The sequence below is a fragment of the Puma concolor genome, chromosome A1 (assembly GCF_028749965.1).
Source record: "Puma concolor isolate L17-30 chromosome A1, mPumCon1.1.hap2, whole genome shotgun sequence".
Taxonomy (NCBI): domain Eukaryota; kingdom Metazoa; phylum Chordata; class Mammalia; order Carnivora; family Felidae; genus Puma; species Puma concolor.
Window position 1 is genome coordinate 96,647,939 of NC_141667.1, and position 22,466 is coordinate 96,670,404.

Consider the following 22,466-nt stretch of genomic DNA (forward strand, 5'->3'; position numbering starts at 1 on the left):
GTGTGTGTGTGTGTGTGTGTGTGTAACTGACATACATCACCAAATACATTTAAGCAGTATAGCACTTTTCACATATATTGTGAAATGATTACACAGTTGGTTCAGCTCACATCCATCATCTCATATAGATACAATAAAAAGAAAATTTTCTTCTTGTGATGAGAATGCTTGGGATTTGCTCTGTTAACAACTTTCTTACATTTCACACACTGCTGTTAGCTATAGTCATCATGTTTATGTTATATCCCTAGTACTTATTATCTTAGTTATTTGTCTTTTAACTGGAAGTTTGTACCTTTTTGTTTAAGATTCTATTTTTAAGTTATGTCTACACGCAGTGTGGGGCTTGAACTCATAATCCTGAGACCAAGAGGTACACGCTCCACTGACTGAGCCAGCCAGGTGCCCCGGAATTGTGTACTTTTTGTCCACCTTTCTCTAATCCCCCTTCCTCTGACCCTTTGCCTCTTGTAACCACAAGTCTGAGCTTGATTTTCCTATAAGTTTGATTTTTTTTTTTTGATTCCACGTGTTAATGAAATCATAGAGTATTGTCTTTCTCTGACTTATTTCACTCTGCATAATGCTTTCAAGGTCTATCTATGTTGCAAATATTAGGATTTCCTTATTTTTTTTAATGGCTGAGTAATATTCTGTGTGTGTGTGTGCATGTGTGTGTGTATATACCACACACATACACCACAACTTGTTCTGTTTTAATATTTACTTAGAGAGAGAGAGCGAGTGTGCAAGTGGGGGAGGGACAGAGAGAGAAGGAGAGAGAAAATCTTAAGCAGGCTCTGCAATATCACCACAAAGCCCGACGTGGAACATGATCTCAGAACCATGAGATCACAACCTGAGCTGAAATCAAGAGTTGGATGTTTAACCAGAGAAGCCACCCAGATGCCCCCACAACTGCTTTTTCCATTTATCCACTGATGGACACTAGGTTCCATGTCTTGGCTATTGTAAACAATGCTGCAATGAATTTGGGGGTGCAGCTTTCTGAATTAGTGTTTCCATTTCTTTTGGATATATTCCTAGAAGTGGAATTGCTGGATATAATAATATAATTTTTGAGGAGCTTCCATACTGTTTTCCACAGTGGCTGTAGCAATTGACAATCCCATAAAGGTTCCTTTTTCTCCACTTCCACACCAACCCTTGTTATCTCTTGTCTTTTTTGGTGATGGCCATTTTAACAGGCATCAGGCAAGATCTTACTGTTTTTAATTTGCATTTCTTTCATGACTAATGATGCTAAAAGCATCTTTTCATGTACGTGTTGTCCTTTCATATCTGGACATTTCATTGGAGAAATAGCTATTCAGGTGCTCTGCCCATTTGTAATTTTTTTTCTTTTGCTGTTGCATTGTATGGGTTCTTTATATTTTTTAAAATATTTTTCCCTTATCAGTTTTATTATTTGCAAGTGTTTTGTACCATCCTGTAAGGTGTTCTTTTCACTTGGTTGATGGTTTCTTTTGCTCTGCAGGAGTTCTAGTTTAATCTATTCCCACTTCTTTATTTTTTATTTTGTTGTTTGTGTTTTAGTTGTCCCATCCAAAAAATCATTATGAAGACCCATGTCAAAGAGATTTATTGCTATATTTTATTCTAGGAGTTTCATGGCTACAGATCTTACATTTAAGGCTTTTTATGTCTATGTATTTATTTTGAGAGAGAGAGAGAGAGAGAGAGAACAGGGGAGGGGCAGAGAGAGAGGAGAGAGAATATCCCAAACAGGCTCCATGCTGTCAGCGCAGAACCAGGCTCCGGGCTTGATCCCACTGTGAGATCATGACCTGAACCAAAATCAAGAGTTGGATGCTTAACAGACTGAGCCACCCAAGTGCCCCAAGGCTTTAACCCATTTTGAGTTAATTTTTGTGAATGACGTTAAGGTATGGATCCAGTTTCGTTCTTTTACATGTGACTATCCAGTTGTCCCGGCACCATTTATTGTAGAGACCAACTTTACTCCACTGAGTATTCTTGGCTCCCTTGTCAAATATTAGTTGACTGTATATATTTGGGTTTATTTTTCAGCTCTAGGTTTTGTTCCATTGGTCTATTTTTCTATCATTATTGCCAATGCCACACTTTTGATGACTATAGCTTGAAATTAGGAAATGTGATGCCTCCTATATTGTTCTTTTTCAGGATTTCTTTGGCTATTCGGGGTCTTTTGTGGTGTTACATTAATTTTAGGAGTGTTTTTTTTTTCTTTTTTTACTTGTGTAAAAAGTGTCATTGGAATTTTGATAGGGATTTTGCAGAAGTTTTTAACCTGGGTGTCATGGGCTGCAGTGGGTTGACTTCCTGAAATGATATGCAAAATTTTGTGTATATATGCACATTAGCAAGAGGGGAGGGTCCTTGACTTTCATCACAACCTCACAGGGATCTGGACCTAAAAGGCTAAGTTATATGATGAAAGTTTTCTGCCCCAAGTAACAAAAAGGTAATACAGGAAGGCTCTGGAGTGAGACTTCCTTGGTTTGAAGTCTCATTCTGCCACTTGTCAGCTTTACCATCTTGGGCAAGCTACTACTGTCTCTGTGCTGTGAGATGGGATGATGGTGATAAAGAGTTTGCACATAAAGTACTTTTAATAGTACCAGGCACAGAAAAAAGAAAAAAAGAAAAAGAAAGGGGCTCCTAGGTGGCTCAGTCCATTAAGTGTCTGATTCTTGGTTTTGTCTCAGGTCATGATCTCACCGTTCGTGGGTTCAAGCCCACGTTGGTCTCTGCACTGACAGCCTGGAACCTGCTTGGGATCCTTTCTTTCTTCTCTCTCTGCCCCTCCTCTGCTTTCTCTCTCTCTCTCTCTGTCTTGAAATAAGTAAGTAAACTTTAAAAAAATAGTACCTGGCACATAGTAAATGTTTAATATATAATACATATATATTTTAATACATAATACATAATATATGTAATACATATAATACATATATAATATGTATTATAAATAAAAAATAATAAATGTTTAGGGGCACCTGGGTGAATTAGTCAATTAAGCATCTGACTTCGGCTCAGGTCATGATCTCATGGTCTGTGGGTTCAAGCCCCGTGTCAGGCTCTGTGCTGACAGCTCAGATTCTGTGTCTTCTCACTCTCTCTGCCCCTCCCCTGCTCATGCTCTCTCTCTCTCTCTCTCTCTCTCTCTCTCTCAATCTCTCAAAAATAAATAAACATTAAAAAATTTTTGAAAATCGAATTTGTCTAAAAACTTAATAATTAGAACCTTCTAACCATAGGATTGGCTATGGCATGTAGCAATGAGTTCCCTGTTGTTTGAAGTGTTCATGAAATAGATGACAAACATCAGGGAGGCTTTTGAGAGGATCTCTGAATTAGAAGAGGGGTTGAATTAGGCCCTCTTAAGTTTCTGTGAATTAAATTTTCCTTTCAGGCAGGTGGCAAGGGTGAGACCAGCAGGCCTCCAGCAGGAGTGACAGCTGCTCTTGCTAAAATGGAAATGTATTTGTGAACAAGCAGGCGGTTTCAAGAGCATATTTCTGGCACACTCTTCAAGACCAAGTGAGATTCTGCACCATTATGAGCAGAGAGAGTACGAGTGGGGAAATCGTCCTGGGTGCCCTGGGAGATCACATAGTAGGGGATTAGGAGTGGAGCCTTGCAGAGCAGAGGCTGCCTGCTCCAACTGCTCCTCTGATTAACATATTTAATGAGCACTTACCAGGCCTGAGGGCTGGGTGTCATGGTGGGTGGTGGGTGGGGTTAAAAGATGAATGAGATCCAATACCACTGTTCCTTCACTGTGCTAGTTTTCATTCCACTTATTGGACTTATGGGCTATTCATGGAGGGGTAATAAAGTCCAGCCAAGTGGCTGAGTAATATGGATGTCTTTGGAATGGTTGGTTCAGAGAGAAGTTCTCTGTGTGGATGTATTTGTGCTCATGAGCATAGGGTATCCATGCACATCTCAGATTCCCGAACTCTGGATTAAGTAAAATTTGAGTGGGCTTGTGCTGAGCGAAATTTTCTTCTGGTTGGTTTATCCAGAAACAGACTCTGAGAGAAGGATTGCGGTACACCCTGTTTATTTGGGAGGTGAAGGAACCCTAGGAAGGGGAGGTGAGAATAAGGCAGGGATGGGGAGGTGAGTGTCACTTGATTCCCCTGCACTTGTAGCCTGCCAAGGGAGGGGGGGTGCGGAGAAGGCCTGAGTGCCAGAGAATGCTCTGAAATAAAGAACTGCAGGTATTGGCAGTTGGACATCAATGGGTGACAAGTGGTAAGAGAGATGGACAGGCCACCAAAAGCATCTGTTACAGTGTTTTTGAGTACAACACTGATGTAAGCAAGGCCCAGTGTGCATTGAGAAGCAAGATGGGTCCCAGTGAGTTCCTTCTCAAGCCTGAGGTTGACCAGGGGCCCTGTATAAAGTTGTTGGGTCTTTGTGCTTCGTAAAGGCAGCTGGCCATGGAGGCACAGGTGGGGCTGAAAGAGCCAGCTTCTGCTCAGTATATGGCCCCTGAGTAAGAGATACTCCCAGTAAACCCAGGTTTGAACTCTGAGGGAAGATGAAAGCATGAAGTCTCAGAAGGGTGAGAGGAAGGTGTAGAGAAGGAAAGTGGGGGCTTCGGAAGTCCCAGGATGTGCCTACCTTCTGCTAAGTCTTCACCAAGACCGGCGGTGGGGACGGCCTCCCACGAGATCCCTGGAACTTTGTCGCATATGCTCTGTCAACACTTTCTGTTTGAGTACCCTGAAGCCTTTCATAGTTAGTGGAGGAGCATGAGCCTACAAGTCCCCAAACCTGGGATCTAGTCCCCGCCCTGTTGCTAACAGCCATGTGACTTTGGCAAACCAGACATGACCAAAATTCAAGTTCTCAGACGCCAGTCGAGGGCCAACTTTGCAAACAGACTTTTAAAAGGATAACAGTCTCAGGCCTGCTATGTTACCTGTTTCTGGCACAACTGATGAATATTTTCTGTAACTACATAATAACTTCAGGTTTGGAGCTAGTGACACTGAGTTTGAACCTTGCCTCCAACATTTATAAAGTAGGTGTCCTTTGCCAAGTCCTTACCATCCTGTGCCTCAATTTCTTCACCTACAGAAAGAAATTCCTTCCCCTGCAGGATTAGAGGGAATGTGTGCAAAGTGTCTGGAAGGTAAGCTGAGCTATTCCTGTTGGTGTCCATCTTTTCTCCTCCCTGTCTGTTGGCAATATGATGTTTTGGTCCGATGCCTGGGGCACAGGGCAGTGTGGTGGAACTTCACAGAACTTCGAGATCAATTCAGGTGGAGGAGGAGTTTGTTGGGGTCTTCTCTGTCCTGGGGCAAAAGTGAGGCCCACTCCCTGCCTGCTTCTACCCTGCTTTCCGTCTCACGGGGCTGGATGAACGTTTCGCATTAATGGACCCCCTTGTACACCTGAGTGCTGAGTTCGAATAACTGGAGAGGGGGGAGGAGATGGGGTTGGGCTACTTATTTCCTTGGTTCCTTCTCCCTACGGTTTTGCGGGATTGCTGTGCCCATCTACCCAAGGCCACAGCTGTTGTCCACCGACCCTCACTGCACTCCTGTCCTCTCCAGGAATGATGATTATTCTTTCCACTTGCTCTGTCAAGGCTGGTGGGAAGGGGTGGGAGCAGCTCCCCCCTCTTGTTTGGCCAGTGGAGGGGAACGCGGGGAGGGATACTGTACTCTCCACTTTGGTTTCCTGAAACCTGCCCCAACCTCATAAATGGCCCTTTTATTAAAAATCCAAATTACCTAATTGAGTGTGCCATCTGTTTCTAGTAGAGCCCTGCTGGTAGGAGGAGTTAGGACTCCTGGCTTGGAGCCCAGGCCTTGCCATTCGGTAGCTGTGGAAGTAGGAACAGGTCGCCTAACAGGTGTCGACCAGAGGGGTGGAGTCTAGCCCTCCTCTGTCTGTGCCTTCAACATCACAAGTTGAGGCCTTCAGACTGTCACTTCTAGGGGCTAGACAAGAGCTCCATGTGTGAAGAGGGTTGAATGAAGAGGGAATGTGGAGAACGCAGCTCTCTCTAAGATTCTTGTGCAGGAATGCAGATAGTGTGGCCAGAGCTTTTCATTTTTATTACTGTTACTCTGCAATACATTTTAAAATTCTACAGTAAGGGCAAACACAAGTGTGTTTCTGCCCACTACACTATGGACAGCAGTTAGAACTTTTGATTTCTTAAGAGAAGCTGAAAATCCAGATTTTAGTGTGAACTCTTATAATTTTTTTCCTTCTTTATTTTGAATTTAAAAAAATTTTGATTATTTTGAGAGAGAGTACAAGCAGGGGAAGGGCAGAGAGAGGGAGAGGGAGAGAGAGAGAGAGAGAGAGAGAGAGAGAATCCCAAGCAGACTCTTTACTATCAACACAGAGCCCAATGAGGGGCTTGAACTCTTGAACTTCGAGATCATGATCTGAGCCAAGATCAAGAGTCAGACACTTAACTGGCTGAGCCACCCAGGCATCCCCCAAGTATTTTTTTAAATTAAAGTATAGTTGGGGCGCCTGGGTGGCGCAGTCGGGTAAGCGTCCGACTTCAGCCAGGTCACGATCTCGCGGTCCGTGAGTTCGAGGCCCGCGTCGGGCTCTGGGCTGATGGCTCAGAGCCTGGAGCCTGTTTCCCATTCTGTGTCTCCCTCTCTCTCTGCCCCTCGCCCGTTCATGCTCTGTCTCTCTCTGTCCCAAAAATAAATAAACGTTGAAAAAAAAAAAAGATTTTAAATTAAAGTATAGTTGATACACAATGGTAATTAGTTTCAGGTGTGCAGCAGAGTGATTCAATGACTCTGTCACAGCAAGTGTAGTTGCCATCTGTCCCCACACATCACTATTATAGCACCACTGGCCATATTCCCTATGTTGTACCTTTCATTACCCTGAGTCATTTGTTCCGTAAGTGGAAGCCATACCTCCCGTTCCCCTTTGCCCCTTTTGCCCATCCCTCTACCTTTCTCTCCTATGGCAACCACCAGTTTGTTCTCTGTATTTATGGGTCTGTTTCTGCTTTTGTTTAGTTTTGTTTTTTTTAGATTTCACATATAAGTGAAATCATATGGTATTTGTTTTTCTTTGTCTGACTTGTTTCACTTCACCTAATACCCTACCCTATAGGTCCATCCATGTTGTTGGAAACGGCAAGATCTCTCTTTTTTAGGCATTAAAAAAATTCATTTATTTTTGCAAGAGTGTAAGTGGGGGAGGGGCACAGAGGGGGACAGAGGATCCCAAGCAGCCTCTGTGCTGACTGGATGATAGCAGAGAGCCTGATGTGGGACTCGAATTCATAAACCGTGAAATCATGACCTGAGTAGAAGTCAGATGCTCAACCAACTGAGCCACCCAGATGCCCCTCTTTTTTTTTTATGGCTTAATAATATTCCAGTGTGTGTGTGTGTGTGTGTGTGCCACTCTTCTTCATCCATTCACCTATCACTGGACACTTTGGACACTTGGGTTGCTTTCATACCTTGGCTATTGTAAATAATGCTACAGTAAACATAGGGGTGCATATATCTTTTCAAATTAGTGTTTTTTTTTCCTATTGGGTAAATACACAGTAGTGGGATTACTGAATTGTATGATATTTCTAATTTTTTGAACATTTTTTGTTTTGTTTTTAAGTAATCTCTACACCCAATCTAGGGCCTGAACTTACCACCCTTGAGATCGAGTGTCACATTCCACTGACAGAGCCAACCAGGTGCCCCATATTTCTAATTTTTGAGACACTGCCATACTGTTTTCCACAGTGGATATACCAATTGACATTGTCACCAACACTTAAGGAGTATTCGTTTTTCTCCATATCCTTGCCAATACTTGTTATTTTTTGTATTGTAAAAAAAATTTTTTTATTAAAAAAAATTTTTTTAATGTTTTTATTTATTTTTGAGACAGAGAGAGACAGAGCATGAGCCCGGAAGGGGACAGAGAGAGAGGGAGACACAGAATCTGAAGCAGGCTCCAGGCTCCGAGCTGTCAGCACAGAGCCTGATGTGGGGCTCGAACTCAGGGACTGTGAGATCATGACCTGAGCTGAAGTCAGACGATTAACCAACTGAGCCACCCAGGTGTCCCCCCACCCCCGCCAAATTTTTTTAATGTTTATTTATTTTTGAGAGAGAGAGAAAGAGAGTGTGTGTGTGGGGGTGGGGTGGGGCGCAGAGAGAGAGAGGAAGACAGATACAGAATCCGAAGCTGTCTCCAGGCTCCGGGCTGTCAGCACAGAGCCTGATGTGGGGCTTGAACCCATGAGCAGCGAAATCATGACTTGAACAGAAGCTGGATGCTCAACTGACTGAGCCACCCAGGTGCCCCATTTCTTGCCTTTTTAATACCTGACAGGTATAAGGTGATATCTCATGGTGGTTTTGATTTGCATTTCCCTGATGATTAGTGATGTTGAACATCTTTTCATGTATCTGTTGGCCATCTGAATGTCTTTTTTGGAAAGATGTCCATTCAGTTTCTCTGTCCACTTTTTAATTGGAATTTTTTTAGTGTTGTAATAATTTATATATTTTGGATATTAACTGCTTATTGGATAGATTTGAAAATATTTCCCCCCATTTAGTAGGTTCCCTTCTTGTTTTGTTGATGGTTTCCTTTGCTGTTCAAAGCTTTTTATTTTGGTGTAGACTCAGCAGTTTAATTTTGCTTTTTGTTTCCCTTGCCAGAGGAGACGTATCTAGAAAAATATCGCTAAGACTGATGTCTAAGAAGTTACTGCCTATGTTTTCTTATAGGAGTTTTATGGTTTCAGGTCTCATATTTAGGTCCTTAATCCATTCTGAGTTTCTTTTTGTGTATGGTGTAAGACAATGGCCCAGTTTCATTCTTTTGCATGTAGCTGTCCAGTTTTTCCAGCACCATTTATTGAAGAGACTGTCTTTTCCCCATTGTATATTGTTGTCTCCTTTGTCATAGACTAATTGACCACATAAGTGTAGGTTTATTTCTGGGCTCTCTATTCTATTGATCTATGTGTCTCTTTTTGTGCCAGTACAATACTGTTTTGATTACTAGAGCATTTTAGTATATCTTGAAATCTGGATGGTGATACCTCCAGTTTTGTTCTTCTTTCTCAAGATTACTTTGGCTATTTGGGGTCTTTTGTGGTTCCATACCAATTTTAGTATTATTTTCTCTAGTTCTGTGACACATGTTATTCATATTTTAATAAGAATTGCACTGAATCTGTAGATTGCCTTGGATAGTATGAATATTTTAATAATATTAATTCTTCTAATCCATGAGTGTGGAATATTTTTTCATTTGTGTCATCTTTAATTCTTTTCATCAACATTTCATAGTCTTCAGACTATGTATTTTAATTCCTTCGTTCAGTTTATTCCTAGGTATTTTATTCTTTTGGGTGCAGTTGTAAATGGAATTTTCTTAATTTCTCTTTCTGCTGCTTTGTTATTAGTGTAGAGAAACACAACAGATTTCTGTATATCAATTTTGTATCCTGTATCTTTACTGAATTATTACTTCTGATAGGTTTTTCTTTGCAAAATCCTAAGGGTTTTCTATGTATAGAATCATATCATCTGCAATTAGTGACAGTTTTATTTCTTTCTTACTAATATGGATGTCCTTTTTTTCCCTTGTCTGATTGCTGCGGCTAGGACTTCTAGTACTATGTTGAATAAAAGTGGAAATCCTTATCTTGTTCCTGATCTTAGATGAAAAGGTCTCAATTTTTTACCATTGTAATGATGTGAGCTGTGGGTTTGTCATATAAGGCCTTTGTTATGTTAAGGTATGTTTCCTCTACACTTGATTTTAACTGTAAGGCTGAGAAGTGATGGGTATATTTCCTCTAAAGCCACTTTGTTACCAGTTTTTATCACGAATGGATATTTCCTCGAATGCTTTCTGCATCTATGGAGATGAATGTATGTTTTTTATCCTTAATTTTGTTAATGTTGTGTATCATGTTAATTGATTTGCAGGTACTGAACCATTCTTGCATCTCTGGAATAAATCCCTGGTGAATGATCCTTTTAATGTGTTATTGAATGTGGTTTGTTAATACTTTGCTGAGGATTTTTGCATTCATGTTCATCAGGAATATTGGCCTGTGGTTTTCTTTTTCTGTGGTGTCTTTGTCTAGTTTTGGCATCAGGGCAATGCTGGCCTCATTTGGAAGCTTTCTTATCCTATTTTTTGGAATATTTTTTTGGAATAATTTGAGGAGAATAGGTATTTTTTAAAAAAAAATTTTTTTTCAACGTTTATTTATTTTTAGGACAGAAAGAGACAGAGCATGAACGGGGGAGGGGCAGAGAGAGACAGAGCATGAACAGGGGAGGGGCAGAGAGAGAGTGAGACACAGAATCGGAAACAGGCTCCAGGCTCTGAGCCATCAGCCCAGAGCCCGACACGGGGCTCGAACTCACAGACCGCGAGATTGTGACCTGGCTGAAGTCGGACGCTTAACCAACTGTGCCACCCAGGTGCCCCTAGGAGAATAGGTATTAACTCTTCTTTAAACATTTGGTAGAGGGGCGCCTGCGTGGCACAGTCGGTTAAGCGTCCGACTTCAGGTCATGATCTCGCGGTCCGTGAGTTCAAGCCCCGCATCAGGCTCTGGGCTGACAGCTCAGAGCCTGGAGCCTGTTTCCGATTCTGTGTCTACCTCTCTCTCTGACCCTCCCCCATTCATGCTCTCTCTCTGTCTCAAAAATAAATAAACGTTAAAAAAAAATTAAAAAAAAAATGTTTGGTAGAATTCACCAGTCAATCCCTCTGGTCCTGGACTTTAGTTCATCAGGAGTTTTTTGATAACTGATTCAGTTTTATTACTAGTATTCATTCTATTCAGATTTTTTTTATTTTTTCCTGATTCAGTTTTGGCAGATTATATGTTTCTAGGAATTTATCCAGTTTTTCTAGGTTGTCCAATTTTTGGTTATCATTTTTGATAGTAGTCCCTTATAATCCTTTGTACTTTTTTTTTTTTAATTTTTTTTTTCAACGTTTTTATTTATTTTTGGGACAGAGAGAGACAGAGCATGAACAGGGGAAGGGCAGAGAGAGAGGGAGACATAGAATCGGAAACAGGCTCCAGGCTCCGAGCCATCAGCCCAGAGCCTGACGCGGGGCTCGAACTCACGGACCGCGAGATCGTGACCTGGCTGAAGTCGGACGCTTAACCGACTGCACCACCCAGGCGCCCCTGTACTTTTTAAAAAGTATTTATTTTTGAGAGAGACAGAGTGTGAGTTGGGGAGAGGCAGAGAGAGAGAGACAAGAACCTGAAGCAGACTCCAGGCTCTGAGCTGTCAGCACAGAACCCAACATGGGACTCGAACCCACTAGCTGTGGGATTATGACCTGAGCCAAACAAAGATGGATGCTTAACTGACTGATCCACCCATGTGCCCCTAATCCTTTGTGTTTTTGTGGTGTCATTTGTTACTTCTCTTTCATTTCATTTCTTTTCTTTTTTTAAGATTTTATTTTTAAGTAATTTCTACACCCAACATGGGGCTCTAACTTACAACCCCATGATCAAGAGTCACATGCTCTTCTGACTGAGCCAGCTAGGCACCCCTCCTCTTGAATTTCCGATTTTGTTTATTTGGGTCCTTTCTCTTTTTTTCTTAATGAGTCTGGCTAAAGGATATTGATTTTATTTATCTTTTCAAAGAACCAGCTCTTGATTTCATTAATCTTTTCTCTCTCTCTTTTTTTTGTCTCTATTTTATTTGTTTCTGTTCTGATCTTTATTATTTCCTTCTTTCTACTAATTTTGGGTGTTGTTCTTCTTTTTCTAGTTTCTTTAGGTATAAAGTTAGATTGAGATTTTCCTTGTTTGTTGAGGTAGGTTTGTATCACTATAAATCTCCCTCTTAGAACGGCTTCTGCTGAGACCCAAAATTTTTGAATTGTTGTGTGTTATTTTCACTTGTTTCCATGTAGTTTTTAATTTCCCTTTTGATTTCCTCATTGACCCATTTGTTGTTTAGTAGCATGGTGTTTAGTCTTTATGTGTTCATTTTTTTTTCCAGTTTTTTTTTCTTGTAATTGATTTCTACTTTAATACTGTTGTGGTTGGAAAAGATGTTTGATGTGATTTCCTTCTTAAATTTGTTGAGATTGTTTTGGGGCCTAATATGTGATCCATCTTAGGGACTGTTCCATGTGCACTTGAAAAACAACAACAACAACAACAACAACAACAACAACAACAACAAAACCCTGTGTATTCTGTTGTTTTTAGATGGAATGTTCTGTATATATCTCTTAAACCCATCTGGTCTAATGTGTCATTCAAAAACATTTCCGAGGGAGGGAGGGAGAAAAAAAAATTTCCTTATTGATTTTCTGCTTGAATGTTCTATCTATTGATGTAAGTAGGGGTTAAGTCTGCTATTAGTATTGTACTCCTGTCAATTTTCCCCTTTATGTCAGTTGATATTTGCTTTATGTATTTAGGTGTCCAATGTCGAGCATATAGTTATTAAAATTGTTACATCCTCTTGTTGGATTTATCCTTTTATTATCGTGCAATGCCCTTCTTTGTTGCTTGTTACAGTCTTTGTTTTAAGGTATGTTTTGTCCCATAGAGGTATTGCTACCCTGGCTTTTTTCCCCCCACCTTTATATGGAGTATCTTTACCATATCTTCACTTTCAATTTGTATGTGTCTTTAGTTCTGAAGTCAGTCTCTTGTAGGCAATATCTAAATGGGACTTGTTTTTTTTTAGTCTATTCCATCTCTCTGTATTTTTTGATTGAAGCATTTAGACCATTTGCAATTAAAGTCATTATTAATAGATATGTACATATTGCCATTTTATTCATTGTTTTCTGGTTGTTTCTGTATTCTCTGTTGCTTCTTCTCTTCCTCTCTTTATGATTGATGACTTTTTTTTAACATTTATTTATTTTTGAGAGATAGAGCATAAGCTGGGGAGGGGCAGAGAGAGAGAAGGAGACACAGAATTTGAAGCAGGTTGCAGGCTCTGAGCAAGCTGTTAGCACAGAGCCTGATGCGGGGCATGAACCCACAAACTGTAAGATCATGACCTGAGCCGAAGTTGGATGCTCAACCAACTGAGCCACCCAGGCGCCCCTGATTGATTACTTTTTTTATTGTTATGCTTGGCTTTCTTTCTCTTAATTTTTTGTGTGTCTCTTACAGGTTTTTGGCTTGTGGTTACCATGAGGTTTATGTATAACATTCTAAATATATAGCAGTCTATATTAACTTGAGGGTCACTTAAGTTCAAACACATTTTATGTATGTGTTGTCATATTTTACATCTTTTTATTTTGTAAGTCCTCTTAATTTTTTAGATGTAATTGATTTTACTACTTCTGTCTTTCAACCTTCATACTAGCTTTATAAGTGATTGCTGTGCTACCTTTATGTTTGATTTTACTCAAGAAATTTTTCCTTTTGTTTTCTTAAGATTTTATTTTTTGGTAATCTTTACACCCAACGTGGGGCTCAAACTTAAAACTCCAATATCAAGAGTTACCTGCTGTACCAACTGAGTCAGCCAGGTGCCCTGAAAATTTTTTCTTTTATAATTTTTTTTCTAATTATGGACATTTCTTCTCTTCTTACAGAAGTCCCCTTAACATTTATTTTAAGACTGGCTTCGTGGTAATGAATTCTTTGATTTTGTTTGGGAAACTATCTTTCCTTCAAATCTGAGTGATGTTCTTGCTGTGTATTCCTGGTTATAGGTTTTTTTTTTTTCTTTCAACACTTTGAATATATCATGCCTCTCCGTTCTAGCCTATAAAATTTCTGCTGAAAAAAAAGCTGATAGCCTTATGGAATTTCCTTTGTATATGACTAGTTGCTTCTCTCTTGCTGTTTTTAAAATTCTTTCTCTTTCATCTTTGACATTTTAATTATTATGTGTCATGGTGTGAACCTCCTGGGATTCATGATGTGGAACTCTCTGTGTTTCTGAACCTGGATATCTGTTTCCTTCCCCAGGTTAGGGAATTTTTTAGCTATTATTTACTCAAGTAAGTTTTCTGCCCTCTTCTCTCTCTCTTCTCCTTCTGGGACCCCTATAATGCAAATGTCAGTTTGCTTGATGTTACCTAAGAGATCCTGTACTCTGTCCTCATTTTATTTTATTTTTGTTGTGTTTTGTTGATTAAGTGTTAATTTTAATTCCAGTAGAGTTAACATACAATGTTACATTAGTTTCAGGTATACAGTATAGTGATTCATTAATTCCATACATCACCCAGTGCTCATCATGACAGGTACACCCCTTAGTCCCAGTTTCCCCCTCCCCCCACCTACCTCCCATCTGGTAACCATCAATTCGTTGTCTATAGTAAAGGATCTGTTTCTTGGCTTCCCTCTCTCTCCCCCTCTCTCTCTTTCTCACTCTCTCTTTTTCCCTTTGCTCATTAGTTTTGTTTCTTAAATTCCACATATGTATGAAATCATATGGTATTTTTCTCTGACTTATTTCACTTAGCATTTGACTCTCTAGCTCCATCCATGCTCTAATCCTTATTATTTCCTTTCTTCTGTTAGGTTTGGGTTTTGTTTGTTCTTCTTTTTCTAGCACCTTTAGGTGTAAGGTTAGGTTGTTGCTTTGATTTTTTTTGCCTCTTGAGGAAGGCCCGTATTGTTTTAAACTTCCTTCCTAGAACCAGTTTTGCTGCACCCCCCAAATTTTGGACTGTTGTGTTTTCATTTTCATTTGTTTCTATGTATGTTTTAAATGTTTATTTATTTATTTTGAGAGAGAAAGCAGGGAAGGGGAAGAGAGAGAGTGGGGGAGAGAGAAAACCCGAAGCAGGCTCCATGCTGCCAGCACAGAGTTTGATGTGGGCCTCAAACCCACAAACCATGAGATCAAGACCTGAGTCAAAACCAAGAGTCAGACGCTTAACTGAGCCACCCAGATGCCCCATCTTTCCATGTATGTTTCGATTTCTTCTTTGATTTCTTGGTTGACCCATTCATTGTTTAGTAGCATGTTATGTAATCTTTTTTTTTTTTTTTTTTGCTCTTTCCAGACTTTTTCTTGTCGTTGATTTCTAGTTTCAGTGTTGTGGTCACAAAAGATGCATGGAATGATATTGATCTTTTTGAATTTCTTGAGACTTGTGGCCTAATATGTGATCTGTTCTGGAAAATGTTCTATGTCTACTTGAAAAAATTTGTATTGTGCTGTTTTAGGATGGGATGTTCTGAATATATCTGTTAAATCCATCCGGTCCAGTGTGTCATTCAAAGCCAATTTCCTTGTTGATATTCTGTTTGGATGATGTGTGCTTGGATATAAGTGGGGTCTTAAAGCCCCCTGCTATTGTATTACTATTGATTATTTTTCTTTATGTTTATTAACTTGTTATGTATTTGGGTGCTTTCATGTTGGGTGTATAAGTTTTTACAATTGTTATATCGTCTTGTTGGACTGTCCCCTTTATTATTAAATAATGTCCATCTTTGTCTCTTGTTGTGGTCTTTGTTTTAAAGTCTCTTTTGTCCATTTTAAGTATGGCTACCGTGGCTTTCTTTACATTTTCATTTGCATGATACCTGTTTCTCTATTCCCTCACTCTGAGTCTGCAGGTGTGTTTAGGTATGAAGTAAGTCTCTTGTAGGCAGCGTATAGATGGGTCTCTTTTTTCCAATGTTTGTTTTTTTGAGAGAGAGACAGACAGACAGGGAGAGAGACCAGCATGAGGGGGGAGGGGCAGAGAGAGAGGGAGACAGAATCTGAAGCAGGCCCAGGTGCTGAGTTGTCAGCACGGAACCTGATATAGGGCTTGAAATCATGAACCCCAAGATCATGACCTGAGCTGAAGTCAGCCACTTTACCCACTGAGCCACCCAGGCACCCCCACCATTTTTATTTTAAAACACCCTATGTCTTTTGATTGGAGCATTGACCCATTTATTTATTTGAGTCCAATTTGAAGTTATTATTGATAGATATATATTTATTGCCATTTTGTTACCTATTTTGTGGCTGTTTTAGTAGTTGTTATGTGATTCTTCTCTTGCTCTCTTTCATGGTTCGTTGGCTTTCCTTGAATTCCTTTCTGTTTATTCTTTGCCTGTCTACTACTGATTTTTGATGTGTGGTTACCATTAGGTTTGTATATAACATCTTCTGTATATAGCAATCTATATTAAGTTAATATTCACTTAAGTTTGAACCCATTCTCTACCCCTTCCCCCTGTCCCCCACATTTTAGATATATGGTATTGTGTTTTACATCCTCTTATTTATTTAGTGAATCCTTTGACTTATTTTTACAGAAATACTTACTTTTACTGCTTTTATGTTTTTTTTACTTTTCATACTCTCACTTATGTTCTTTCCTTTCCATTCAAAGAGTACCCTTTAATGTTTTTTGTAGGGTAGGCTGAGTGGTCACAAACTCCTTTATTTTTTGTTTCAGAAACTCTTTATCTCTCCTTGTATTCTGAATGATAGCTTTGCTGGATAGAGTATTCTTAGCTGCAGGTTTTTCCCTTTCAGGACTTTGAATATATCATGCCACCCTCTTCTGGCCTGTAAAGCTTCTGCTGAAAAATCTGCTGATAGTTACATACAGGGAGAATCTAATGATGCTATCTTATTTTCTGTTGCTGCTTTAAAGTTTTTTTCTTTATCACTACTTTTTGCCATTTTCAGTACTATGTGTCTTGGTGTGGACCTCCTTGAGTTGATTTTCTAGGGGGATTCCTGTGCCTCCTGGATGTGGATATCTGTTTCCAGATTGGGGAAGTTTTCAGCTATTATTTCTTCAAATAAATTTTCTGCAGCCTTTGCTCTCCTCTTCTTCTATGATCCCTATAATGCAAATGTAGAGACTGAGTTCCCTACAACGTTTCTTAATTTGCATAGTTTTTCTTCTCATTTGGTCAGCTTCATTACTTTCTGTTACTTTGTCTTCCACTTCATTAATTCATTCCTCTACTTCATCTAGACTGGTGTTTATTCCATCAAGTGTATTTTTAATTTCATTTATGGTATTCTTCATCTCTGATTGGTTCTTTTTTTCCCCAGAATCTTGAATATTCTGTATTTCATTTCATTACGTTGTTATTGAAGTGTAGTTGACACACAATGTTATGTTAGTTTCAGGGCTACAGCACAGTGATAAAACAACTTTGTATGAAAGGAACTTGATAGATGTTTTCCCAAAAGAGACAACATTCGGAGAAATGTACCTGACTATCAATAATGAGTTGTGAAAGTAAAAGAAGCTTTTTAAAAATTATCAGTGATAGAAACATGCTCGTCAGGTATTCTAGATATTGACATAAACTATCTTTCTAATCTCTATAGAAAATGAACTTACACATTTTTGTCATAAGAGGCAAAGATTTGAATCTGAAAAGTGTATTCTAGAGATGTGTCAGGCAGTAAAAAAAGTACAAAGACATCATTTATATATAGAAAAAATTCAGGCATGAGCAACACCATCTGATGGGTTCTTTTTAAAAAAAATCTCTGTTAAAGATCTCATTGATGTCCTCCACTCTTTTCTCAAGTCTAGTGAATATCTTTATGATCATTATTTTAAATTCTCTTTAAGTCATATTATTTACATCTGTTTTCCTTAGGTATCTTGGTCTGGTTTGGTCCTGTTCTTTCATTTGGGACATAGTTCTCTGTCTCCACATTTTGTCTAACTCTCTGTGTCCATTTCTATGTATTAGAAAAGTCAGCTATGTCTCTTACTCTTGATGCTAGTGGCCTTAAGAAGAAGAGGTCCTTAGTGCATGGCAGTGCAGTGTCCCCTAATCCCCAGGACCTGGTGCTTCAGGGAGTGCCTCTCATGTGTATATCACGAGTTGTGCTGTTGCGTCCTGACCTCTTTTCCCTTCAGTCCATGTCTCTTTGCCTGTTGTGGGCAATATTTGTTCCTCAGAAGGGGTGGGGTGTGTTTTTACAAGTTGTGTGCTCATCTGCTTGTGAAATGAGACCTGCTGCTACCGCTGGCACTGAAACTGAAATCCTGCAAACCTTGTTGGTCAGGAGATGTGGTGTTGGCAGGGTTTGTGCCAGTCTTCTGGGGGAGGGGGCCTGCAGCACCAGGACTAAGGCCAGTGTGACTGGAAAGGGCAGATCTACTGATGTGGGGGGTGGGTGGGCATGGCTTGTGTAAGCAAGTTAGGTAATGAGTGTCAGAGGTACACTTGTTACTGTAGGTGGCCGCTATTTATGCTGGTGGGAGCAGGAGGTAAATGGAATGTGCCAGTTTGTTTGTTCCTGGAGGGGGCTTCTGTGATCTCTGTCTCTCTGAGTCACACTCTGAGATGAGTAAATCACTCTCCCTCCCATCTGCCCCAGTGTATTTCAACTGCTGATTCTGGGCTGTTTTTGCATGGGCTGTTGTGCTATCTCTTTAAGGGTGGCGACTTGGCTTCCTAACACCCTCTGGGCTCTTTCAGAGCTGAGACCTCGGATTTTTTTAAAAAATCCCAGGTTTCAAGTTCTGCTGGTTGTACAAACTCACTAAATTTGGCCGCTCTCACTTTCAAAGCCAAATGTTATGGGGATTTGTCTTGCCTGTGTGGGCTCCCTTATGTGAAATTTTGTTTTTCACCCTTCTCTGTGCTACCAGTTCCCTCCCCACCATGGGTGGCCATGGTCTGTTTTGTTTCCAAACTGTGTCTTCCCCCTTCCTACCTTCCTCAGTGTGGCTTCTTCCCAGCCTTTAGTTGTGGACTTTGTTCTGCCCGTCTTAGGGTTATTTCCTAGTTATATATGCTGATGTGAGTGTTACTTAGTTGTATCCATGGGATAGAGTGAGCTTACGGGTCCTTTTACTCTGCCATTTTCTCAGTCTCTCCTATCCTCATTTTTAGACATTGTTTTTTTGCGGGGTGCCTGGTAGCTCTGTCAGTTGTGTCTCACTCTTGATTTCGGCTCAGGTCATGATCTCACAGCCATGGGGTCAAGCCCCATGTTGGGACCCCATGGAACCTGTTTGGGATTCTCTCTCTCCTTTTGCCTCTCCCCTGCTTGTACTCTCTTTATCTCTATCTCTCTCTCAAAAAAAATCTTTTTTGGGGGTGCTGAGGTGGCATTTGGTTGAGCATCCAAATCTTGGATTGGCTCAGGTCATGATCAACCAAATGCCACCTCATGATCAACCAAATGCACTGTACATGGAGCCTGCTTGAGATTCTCTCATCCTCTTCCCCTTTGCCCTCTCCCCTGCTCCCTGCTTGTGCTTAAAAAATATAAAATAAAAATAAAATAAAAAAATCTTTTTTATTTTCAGCTTGGGTGCTTTCCCTTATCCTGCCTTCCAGATCACTGATTTTTCCTTTTTCATCCTCTAATCTACTGTTAATTCCCTCTTGGGTATTTTTCATTTCAGTTATTATATTCTTCAAGTCCTTCTGAGATTTTTGTCTTATTCTTCTGTTTGGAACATATTGCTCTGTCTCCTCATTTTGCTTGACTTACTGTGTTTCTGTGAATTAGGTGAAACATCTACTTATCCTAACCTTGATGGAATGGTTTTGTTTATCACAGGCCATCCCCTGTGAATACTGTGTGTTACTGGTGACTTTGGTTGGTTGGCTGGAGATGTGGCTGTCATGGGCTGGGGGTCCCAGGAAACTCTATACTAGGCTGCCCTGTTGGGATGGTTGGGACTGAAGTAGGTGTGGGCCAGAGTGGTCCTGGGACCCTCTCTGCAGAAGGTACCTTGGCAGGACAGCTGAAGCTGAAATTACAAGCCAGGGTATTCCAGGGTACCCTGTGCATGGCTGGAGCTGAGGTGTGCACAGGCCAGGGGATTCTGGGATCCTCTGTATAGATGGTTCGTGCCAGAGTGCTTAGAGCCAAGGTCAGTGTACCCCCAGTTGCTCTGCACTGGAGGGGTTCCCTGGCAAGTTGTCTGGAGCCAAAGTGATGTGGGTCTGGAGAGTTGCAGGGTGCTTTGTCCCTGTGTCGCCTTGGTGAAATTGCCATTAGCTGTAGTGAGCATCGACCAGGGATGTCCTGGTGTGTGCACCATGGTGGGGTGGCCTTGGTGGTATGGCTGTGACTGGTGTGGGCTAGGGGCCTGGGGCTCACTGAGGCAGCAGGCCAGCTATCGCACTGGGCCCTGCTCCTGTCCACACTGTCAAGGTGGAGGGAGATTGTAAATTGTGCTGCTCACTAGTCCCTCTAACCTTGAGAGTGTTCCCACAACTCTCCTACCATCTGGCAGGATTTTAGGGTTGGTTTGTTTATATTCTAGTTGCCCTTTTAAACTTGAGCTTTTTTTTTTTTTTCTTGGGTACTCCAGGGAAGAGGATCTCCCAGCCTGTGGGTACCATCCCTCCCCAGTGCAGTTGGCAGCGTTGGGGATGGGGATTCCCCTTGTCGCTCAGTCTCCGTCTCTTGCCATTCTCTCTGGGTTGTTTATATTATTTGTTGCGCAGAAGCTGTTCAGACAGCCCTCAGTCCTTCTCCAGGAGGAATTGATCTACAAATGGGGGTAGATTTGGTATATCTGTGGAGGAGGTGAGTTCAGGGTCTTTGTACATTGTCATCTTAGACTAGAGCTCCAAATTTGTCTCAGTTTTTAAAGTTTGCATTAGTTAACAAAACACACAAAAAAGCCCCAAGAACAGTGAAAACACTGTGCAGACCAAACAGTTTTTGACTGAATTAACTTCTGTCAAGCCACCTGTCCCTGCCTGGTAAGCTATGTTGTGTTCCCTGGAAAGTCATTCTTTCTGGTGAGACATTTAGGACAAGTCTTTTTTTTTTTTTTTTTTTTTTTTTTGACTTAGCTAAAAACTCTCAGGATTAAGTAAATGAGGGTTCTTTCAGTGGACAAATGCTTTACAAAGAGAGTCAGAGAGCAAGGGAATCCAGCAAGTTGCTTTAATAAAGTTTCATCCAGTCCTAAAACAAATTATTCTTTTGCAATTAACAGTGTTGGAGTGCAAATGGCTCTCAGTCAAATAGAGACCTGGACTAATGCCAATTGGATTCACCTACTTTTTTGCGTTCCTCCCAGTGCCTAGCACAGCGCCTAGCACACAGCAGTTGCTCAGTAGGTGTTGGTTTGATGTGTGAGTGAATGAATGATGAATGGTTGGATGAATGGCTCTTTGCTTGGCTCACAGAGAAGACTGGCATGTGAATTTAGGCTGAGGGACAAGGAAGGTCTTCTCTAGGCAATTCCAGAAAAAGAGAAAAAAAAAAAAATGAGGCTTCTGTGTTCATTCACAGCCTCATCTGTAATAATTGAAATATCATTTGTTTCATGTGTGGTTGCTGGTTTTTGTTTAATTTAATGTTTTGGTAATGAGTTCTTAAGCACTGAACTATTAGCAATGTTGTTACTAGGAGTAAAATAAGTAATAAATGGTAGTTGATTTTTAATGAACTTCAGGTGTTGTTTTTTAGCTAGAAAAGGGGAGCCTGCTCAGAATAGGCATGTTTTTGGAGGATTGCCGCCCCCTCGTGGATTCAGTGGGGAAAGACAAGAGTTTGAAGCCTCCTGCTCTTGGCTTAATGGAGGCAACTGGCTTTTCCAGTTCAACAAATACTTTATTCAGGGGCTGAGGGTAGGGTACAGATAAGAATATTGCATACTACTCATCCTCCAGCAGCTCACAAACCACAGAGCTCGAAGGGACTTTTGAGACGTTCGTTTTTAACCCCTGGTCCTCAGAAGTCTGGTGGGAGCGGTCCTCTCTTGGGTGGCGGTTGAGAGTGGACAGTGCGCCATGATGGCACACTTCGGGGTACAAGGTAGTGGAGCGCTGCCTGCCTACCCTGAAGTGCCGCACTCCGCTGTTGTATCTCCTGCGAGTATTTGCACCTAATCATGTCGTCGTCAAGTCCCGCTTTTGGTACTTTGTGTCTGAAGATGAAGAAGGCTTCAGGGAAAATTGTCTACTGTGGACAGGTGTTTGAGAAATTCCCCTTGTGGGTGAAGAACTTCGGCATCTGGCTGCGCTATGACTCCCACAGTGGCTCCCACAACATGTACGGGGCGTATAGGGACCTGACGACGAGGGCGCCATCACCCACTGCGACCGAGACATGGGCACCCCGCACCGCTCCCTGGACCGCTGGATCCAGATCATGAAGGTGGACGAGATTGCAGCCAGCACGTGCCGCCGAGCAGCAGACAGTTCCACGACTCCAAAAATCAAGTTCCCACTGCTCCACCGGGTCCTGCGTCGCCAGCACAACCCACATTTCATCACCAAGAGGCGGAACACCCTCTTTTAGATGCAGAGCCTCCCTGGCTCCAGTTCTGCCCAAATGAATTCAACGGGAAAACAAAACAAAACAAAAATCAAACAACAAAAAATGGGCTTCTTGTGAAGATAACAGAACACCTTTTTCTTTTTTCTTTTCTTTTCTTTTGTTTTCTTTTCTTTTTTCTTTTATGTTTGTTTTGAGAGAGAGAGAGTACACAAGCAGTGAAGGGGCAGAGAGAGGGAGAGAGAGAATCCCAAGCAGGCTCCCTACTGTCAGCGC

General features: G+C 41.1%; 1 pseudogene; it reads left to right on the plus strand.

Annotated features, from left to right (window-relative positions):
- The first annotated feature begins 19,620 nt into the window (after positions 1–19,620).
- Positions 19,621–22,410, plus strand: LOC112860567 (large ribosomal subunit protein eL20 pseudogene; annotated as a pseudogene).
- Positions 22,411–22,466: the final 56 nt, after the last annotated feature.